This window comes from Lygodium microphyllum, chromosome 17 (assembly GCF_053477565.2).
Source record: "Lygodium microphyllum isolate KBCC chromosome 17, Lygodium_microphyllum_v1.1.10, whole genome shotgun sequence".
NCBI classification, from domain to species: Eukaryota; Viridiplantae; Streptophyta; class Polypodiopsida; order Schizaeales; family Lygodiaceae; genus Lygodium; species Lygodium microphyllum.
Window position 1 is genome coordinate 46,648,685 of NC_141151.1, and position 8,609 is coordinate 46,657,293.

General features: G+C 43.4%; 2 pseudogenes; one reads left to right on the top strand and one right to left on the bottom strand.

Annotated features, from left to right (window-relative positions):
• Positions 1–2,680: 2,680 nt before the first annotated feature.
• LOC148021848 (large ribosomal subunit protein eL31 pseudogene) lies at positions 2,681–3,380 on the bottom strand (annotated as a pseudogene).
• Positions 3,381–3,567: 187 nt separating this feature from the next.
• On the top strand, positions 3,568–4,278 carry LOC148021849 (2-Cys peroxiredoxin BAS1, chloroplastic pseudogene; annotated as a pseudogene).
• Positions 4,279–8,609: the final 4,331 nt, after the last annotated feature.

The following is an 8,609-nucleotide window of genomic DNA, read 5'->3' on the forward strand; positions in this document are numbered from 1 at the left end:
TAGTTGTGTAAGCCAAAAGAACTCTAGTACAAAGAAATAGAAGAACCCTATATATGGGTCTCAAACCAAACTCAACTAACTAAGGTGGCATACTAACTGAGCCACGAACTAGAGTAGATAAGGATAGCTATCATGTAGCTATTATTCATGGGCGGTGTACCAACCGCGTCTGCAACTGACAAGTCGGTGACATAAATATACAACGGTCACCCTGGCGTATCACGAGTGGAGCTCGATATCTCAACACCTCCCTTACCACTTAAGATTGAAGGGGTGCACAATCTAGCTTGGGGGGAACTTTGCTCGCCTATCAATGATTTAGAGCCCAATACTCACATTGTAAAGCGTTTTTGCAAAAACTAAAAGCCCCTAGTCAAACTATAGTTAGGCTTGATTTGTGCTAGCTTAGTTATTTAAGTGACTGATTGCTTTGTTGTTTTGTAGTTGGATTTCATGTGTTTGTCTAGTGTATGATTTGTTTTTTTCATTCTGTTTGGTTTGTTGAGTGTGGAAACTTGATAGCCTTGGTTGAGTTTGGTATTTTTTTGGATAGGTTGGAGTTGGAGTTTGTTAGTAGCCGTCAAACACTGTGTGCAATAGATAAGTTTTCTTGTCGGGACTTTTGCACATCATAGGGATTATGGGTTCACGAGCACTTCACGTTGCACTTATTTGATTCAGTACATTCTGGGGTCATCTCCTATTCTTATCAAATACTTCCATGGCAAGGGTTGGGTTGAAGCATGTTTAGCACCATCATTGAGTACTAGCATGTCATGAGGCATGCTCCAGCTATATGTAGTAAATCTTAATTGCATGCACACTAAGAGAGCACCTGTCATTGAGCAAAAACTTTTTCTTGCATACATGAGAGTTAGGATGTTCATCATTGAGTTAGGAACCTTTGGTTGAGTGGGAAAGGTGGTTGGGAGAGTTTGAGGGTTGTGAGAAGGACACCGTCAGTTGTGAGAGATGGGTTGTTTTCTTGGTCGACATCTTGAGGACCATCATTATTTTCCTGAGCGAAAGTGAGATTATGGGTGGGTGGAGCAGAGTATTATATTTCTTTTTATGAGAGTTGAGAGGTGAGGTTAAGGATTTATCTAATCAAGAAACTATGTTTTCATATTGCACGACGCATGAGCACATGTAGATAGGCTAGGCACAATTCTTTAGTGCATTCATATTCTCCATGTGAAGCATTCCTTGAATGATTGCATAGCATGGATCCTACATTGCATTTTTTCTCCAATCATGAATGGATGGACACGACCTACATTTTTCAAATCATATTCTTATTAGGGCACATTGCATGAACAAAGACAAAATCTTAAAAATCAATGTGGGTATGTGAGAGAAAAACTATATAAAGGAAGTTTGAGGAGAGCTTAGCCACACCCTATCCCAAGAAAACTTCTTGTATCTTGAGAGCAGAGTGGAGGGTCGGATGCGAGAGTGTGCTCTTGACGTGCTCGTTTGTAAAATTTGAGAATTTGGACATTGAAGTGTTGAGTGTCAGCTCAAAGTTGTCAAATTATGAGAATTCAATTCAATTGGTTTTGTCTTCAAGTTTGTATTTTTTTGAACAATTGTCGTAAGGTTTGTGTGATGCTCTACTTGGATTTGGGTTTTTTAGTTGTTTGAGCTACGAGAGGCATTGTTTGGCATTTGTAATGGAGGAAAATACTTAGGTCAACTTGACCTAAGTATAAAAGGTGTAAGGGACACTGCATAGGCACCACTTGATGAATACACATTTGTCCTTTCACCTTCTTCACCTTCTTCCCTGTCCTTCCATGGCTGCCAACCATTTCTCTCTCCTCTTCTTGCCTTTGTCTCTCTACTTCTAGTATCTCTCTCCTCATCACCCTCTTTCTCTCTCCTCTTTGCAGTCTCTCCCTTCTCCTTCTCTCTCCTAAGTTCCCCTTCATTACAGTTGGTATCAGAGCTTAGCTTTTAGATCCTTTCTTTTCTCTCTCCTTATTTTCAAAACTAGTCTCCTTTTAGTCGAAAACCCTAGTTACTCAAACACACAGGTACACAGGGAGTACTGTAGGCAGAGATGACAGCCTTTCTTGGAGTCCTAAATGGAGCTTGGACCAAAAATGGAAGCAGGAAGACAAAAATGGCAGGTCGTTTTTCAACATTGAGGTAAAAATTCTAGGGTTTTAGTGGAGGAGGACACTGTAGTACTTAGAGGGAGCACTGGAGTGACCAGTGGGCATTCCCAAGAGGTAGCATTGAAAGCTTTTAGGCAGTATAGATCCTTCCGTTCTCTCTCCTCCTTCCTCAACCCTTGCATTAGTTTTGTTGGGGCTGAGTCAAAGTAATGGCTCACATCTGTGAGTGATATCTTTAAAGAGTCCAGATTCTGAAATGTAGCCACATGTTTGTTGTCGTACCCCTGTCTCTCTCTCTCTCTCTCTCTCTCTCTCTCTCTCTCTCTCTCTCTCTCTCTCTCTCTCTGTGTGTCTCTGTAGCAGGCAAGTAGTTCGTCGTTCTCGTGTCCTTCACCGAGTATCAGGAGCAGCTATGGATTTCGGTGTGATGAGCAGAAGGATACTTGGTTCCTCCTGTTGTCCAGCTGCTTGTTTACCATCACAACAACAACCACATCGAAGCTTCGCAAATGAAGGCCGGATAACTACTGTGTCTTCCATCTCCCTGTGCTGGCGGAAAATTAGCACCCTTCCACTGGAGGGGGGTATGAACCATGAGACATGACACTTATTTCATGAGGTACACCATCAATAGTACCTGCTAAAATTACAGTACCCCCCTCAATGTTGCGCTTCCGTGCAATGCACACCCTAATGCGCTTGGGAACATTCCTAATACCTCTGCTCCAAAGGTGCTTGTTCAGCTTCACATCGATACGGACATTGGAAGTTCCCATCTCCTTCTGTGCAAACTTCTTGATTTCTTTCACAGCCTTAGGAGATTTCTTTTGAAGGTGCAGCCATGGAGGCGCTTGTGCAGATTGATGGTGTACTCGCGAGTGATGACCTCGTCCTTGTGGAAGGCACTCCACAGCTGACTTAGCTGCTGGGGGAGCTCCTCTCCGAGAGCTATCAGTATCAATCAACTGCTGAAGCAGCTCTTCAAAACCTTGAGCATCCACATAATCCCCTGGATTTCCACATGATTGTCCACATCAGAACCTTCCATGTGAAATTTTGAGTCATAGTTCTCTAAATCTCTTCGAATCACTTGCAGGCGCCGCTGGAGAGTCTGACGGAGAAAATTTCTGGCACGGGACCTATTGTTCTCAGAGCTGAACCTTCATCCATCCATCCAACTGCCCTTCATTCCTTCCTTCCTTCCTTCATCTTTGCCATCTCCCTACCCAGCTTCTTAGTCCTTGTAGCAGGGGCTGACATTCCCGATCTTATCCCCTCGCCCTTCATTGTCATTTCAAGTTCCTGTTGCTCCCTCTCACCGACATTCTCAGGTTCAACTCTCAGCTCTTTCCTTAGGCATCGAGGTCTGTGTCACTCCCATGCGCACAAAGATCATCATCCGTGCCACCACCAGGACTCGAATTTGCAGATCGTAATAAGATCTGCCATGGCCACATCACTACAGTACTCGATTAGCTCGGGTTCAGTTCAGGAGGAGCATGCCACCGATGCCAGGAAAAACCCTTGTGGATGTTGCCGATGCACTGGTTGGCCTATAGCAATGGCGTCTGTGAGGACCTTGCAATGCGCCAAGGTTGACAGAAGCAGGAAGGCGAGAAGCTGTCTTTGATCAAGAATTCATCAACGTGAAACTCTTTGACTACAGGGGCAAGAAGTATGTTGTGCTCTTCTTCTACCCACTTGACTTCACATTCGTTTGCCTCACAGAAATCACTGCTTTCAGTGGCCGTTATGCAGAGTTTGAGAAGCTGAGCTTGCTGTGTCTATTGATAGTGTGTTTTCCCACCTTGCATGGATCCAGACTGACAAGAAGTCTGGCGGTTTGGGTGACCTGAAATATCCACTTGTTGCTCACTTAACAAAAACCATTTTGAATGCCTACAATGTCCTCATTCTTGGCCAGGGTGTTGCCCTTCGAGGTCTTTTTTTAATCATTGACAAGCAAGGCATTATTCAGCATGCTACCATCAACAATCTTGCAATTGGGCGTAGTGTGGACGAGACCCTCAGGACCCTCCAGGCTGTTCAATACATGCAAGACAATCCATATGAGGTCTGTCCTGCACGCTAGAAACCTAGTGAGAAGACAGTGAAGCCTGACACTAAGCTGAGCAAGGAGTATTTTGCTGCTATCTGAGGAGACCATTGATAGCATATACATGCTAATATTAGTGCTCCTTTTGGGAATTAAAATTTAATCTAGATTTTTGCATTCACGGTGTACACCTGTCAATTTTCTGGATACACGGAGAGTTTTTCTCCTTAGTGGAGGTGATGGACCCTAAAACGGACCGGCACTGGCTCGTGCACTAGCCGGACTTCTATCACACACGCTCAACAACCCCCTGGCCTCGCGGCCAGGAGCGTTGATGACACATACATTGCCTTCCTAAATGTCTTGCATTTGTATTACATCGTTTGTAGTCCACTCTTCTCTCACCCACTACTCCTCAGAGGGAGTCCCTTACACATTGCCTAATGGCACGAAGCACAGACATAGGGGGTCCTCCAACGGCTGAATGCCGCCACCCCTCTGCGACTCTCCTACACCTTGGGGATTGGCCCCTCGATGCGTCGCTCAACATATAAACATTTTGCACAAAATCCACTCAAGGTACCATTTAATCGTATACAGGAATATACCATTATCCTTACTTCTCTTTCCCTTAGACCCCACGACTAGCCTATGGCTTAGGGTGTCCTGTCTCTCACTCAATGTAGGTCAAGGTCCTACTGAAAACAATTGCCGTGCATCCAAGATTTCTGATACCTTTTAATATTTCCATGATTTATGCATATTGTGGATGCCAACTGCTCAAGCAGTTATGAAATCAATATTGTGCACATGTGGAAAACATCCTTTTAGTGATTTTCAACTACCGTTCTTATGTGGCGTTGCACAAACCTAGCACTGAGGAAACCCTCGTGCTACTAGGCCCTTATTTTATAATTATTCACCGACCTATATGGCATGCAAAGAAAAACAGCAATCTTTTCATCATGTTACTCCACATTTAGACACACTTTAACCACTCTACCCTCTCATCGATCAAATGTTGCATTGTGGTATAGATTTATAGGGCATTTTGCCATCATTTTATGTGTAAAAAGCGGGAAAAACACACTAGAACAAGAAGGTGGGGTTGAACTGAGGCAAATCCTCATGCTTCAGTCCCCACAAATATTCACAAACATCGTTCTTAATTTTCATTAATTTTCTGTACCCAAAATGCATTTTTCCCCTATTTTTAGTGATTTTCCTATATTTTCCTTGTATTTTCCCTTATTTTTTGCATTAATTAATTACTGAAAATTCAAAATAGGTTATGGGCTGTGGCCCTTAGTTCCTTCTTCCAGCAAAATGAAAATTTAGTTGGTGTTCCTATTCATTTTTCCATTTTTATGCCCAAAAACATCATTTTCCCTTGATTTTTCATATTTTACGTGTTTTAGTGTATTATTTTGAACCACAAGATGCATATTTTTCTAATTTTCTAATTATGATCAACAAGTACTCATGGAAAGCAGCAACATAAACAATTTTTAGCCCACATGAACAACATTTTATCAATCAAAAGCCATGAAATCTCAAATTTCCTTTGAAAAATTTGAATTACCGCTTATTTGCGTGTTTCGGGTTTCATGTCCATGGCTGCAAATCTGAAAATCAGTAGCACTTCATGTCCAGCACAATCACAAATCACCATTTCCAGCCCGGGGAGCAGTCCGATCCATGCCGCACAAGCCTCCATCATTCTTTCTTCTTCCTTCTTCTTCCCACATGAATTCCCCCTTAGAAGAGAGAGAGGGAGGAGAGAGAAAGACTAGATTTCTATCTCAGCATTCAAGCCATCAATTGAGGAGCGAAGGACCGCGATAAGATCCACAGACAGGAGGGAATGAAGCCCCATAATCCATTAGGCAGGGTGTTTGTAACATCCATGATGCCCTCTCTCCATCCATGGCGAAAAAATCGGCGCCCTCTGTTGATCACGTTTTTTCATCCCTCTTCATTCTCTCTCTACGTTTTTTGCTTCATAAGGTGCATAAAATTTTTGGGGGGGGGTCCAAACTCAAAAAGCATGCTCAAATTTGGCCTCCCAAGTGTCCACCTTTTCATATCTTGACCATTTTGTGGCCATTTCCCCGTCCGGACTCTGAATTTAGCTCTGAAAAATCCTGGGCGTCCGGCTTGGCATCCCGCATTGGCCAGTAGCTCATGTCAACCCGTACGACTGTTTGAAAATTTATGAAAAATCAAGAAGTGTCGCTCGGGCACCTTTAAAGCACTTTGGCGCTGAAAATCATCCTAGATCGAGCCGCCGCCTTTGACAGTGAATATTTTTTTCTTGGTATTCATAATTTTTAGCTATTTTTAAGCACTTCCCGGCACCTAAATTCCGCTCTCATTGGCGACCACGGGATAGGGCGACTCAGCCCGTCGAATCCACGAACATATTTGCACATAAACAACCAAAGAAGCATCAAACTGATACAAAATAAATATATAATAAAACCCAGCACAATGCTCCCCCTACCCCTGGACAGAACCAAGGCATGACATCCACAAGGAGTAGGCCTAGCAGCATCTAATAGAAGATCCGAAGCAAGTCACTAACCAACTGCTCCAACACAGCCAAACTGAAAAACCTATCAAAGAGGTTGCCCTGAGTGGTAGTCTGAACTACTTACCAACTAAAGACAACACAACTAGGAGCTCCTACAAGGCGAGGACTCCTATAGCCTGATCAAGGAGTACTTTCTTTCAGTACATTTCTTCTTTTAGGGTTTGTATTTTATTAACATACTTGGGCATGTAAAAAGGAGGGAGCTGAGCATAGTGACCCAAGGAGAACAGGGCATCGGCCTCAGGACCTGTCTCGGCACCCAAGAACCTACCAAGCCCTCGCAAGGTGACACTTAATCCTTTTCTAACGCTCACTTTTATTTTCGCTCCAACCTTCCTTGTTTTGTCATTCATTCTTCAGCAAGAAGCCACCCCTAGGAAGACAAGGTATCGGCCCCGGGTCTGATTCGTCCCCAGGAACCTACCAGGCCTTCGCAAGGCAATGATCAACTGCTTATATCTTTTCATTCCCTTTCTTTTCTTTGATAGGGGTTAGAACCCCTTTTTACACACCTTCGTATTTATATTCATCTTTTAGGATGTTCAGGGTTGCTTGGCATCATCATTATTATCTTCTAGCAGGCTTCTCTAATTGCCTCACTACTAACAAGAACTCCTAGAACGAGTGCCTAGCAGGCTAGCAGAACAGGGCCACTAGGACTTCCTTCTAAAACAGGTCTTTCGAGGCCTAACAATGTCTTTACAGGAGGCAATGACTACTCCGACCTCCCTCAAACATACTTAGCCTGAACCTGGGACTTCATGCCTTGGTTGCCGGTCCCCAACAAAGATATATCCCCTCGACAAGTACAAATATACATATAACAGGAAAGAAAGGTACTCGTAAAGGAGGGATATCACCTAGATTGGCCACAAGAAGCTTCCATCGCAGCAAAGTCTCCTCCAGGCTCCACCAGATTCCACGGATCACGAAACCTGTCCAGCACAACGCTTAAAATGACAATGCATCGTCGGGGGTCTCGGATGACAACTCCTACACTTCCTTTTTTGCATGCATCCCTGGACGCCCCATCAAAGTACAAGGTGTATGTCCATAAAGGGTTTACATATCCCGCCATCCGGAACTCTACTCGTAATTACGGTAATCGAAATTCAGCATATTCAACGGGTGGACTGTAGGCTCCATCCCTTCATCATCATTGAATTCAACAGGGATGCTCGTCAAAATTTGTAGGCAGTGATGGCAGAAGACCTTGATTTCCCAAATAAACGTCCCGCCTTCTTGCTCGGTCACCTTATATCCTTTGCTCCACCAAATGAGCTTTCCCTGATGATATCTCTGTTCTAAATACGGGTGTTCTAAATAAGGGATCAGACGACCCATCAACCTCTATCACGATTTCCTTGCAGATATTTGATCGATCTCGCCTAGACCTGCAAGGTAGTCATAGTATTAGTGCAATAAAAAATAATAAGGTTAATCTTATTAAGATTAACCTTATTTTTAAATTCTACCCCCTCAAGGTCAGCTAACAAAAATGTGGACTTATTATTTCCTATTCTAATGATCCTATAGGGCCCATCCCATTTGGGCTCTAGCTTGCCTGGAAATAATTCACGTCGTGCGTCATAATACAAAACAAGCTGTCCTTTCTTGAAGGTGTATTTCTTGGCTTTGAGGTCATGTAACTGCTTCATTCAGCGCTTCACCACTTCTTGGTGTAATAAGCTCTGTAGCTTAAGCTCATCTAAATGTGCTAGTGTCATCAAGCACTCAAAAAGTGCGACTTCATCACTCAAAGAATGATTGATGGCAAACCGAATAGTCGGCAGCTCAATCTCTAAAGGCAAGACACACTCCTCCCCATATACTAACTTGA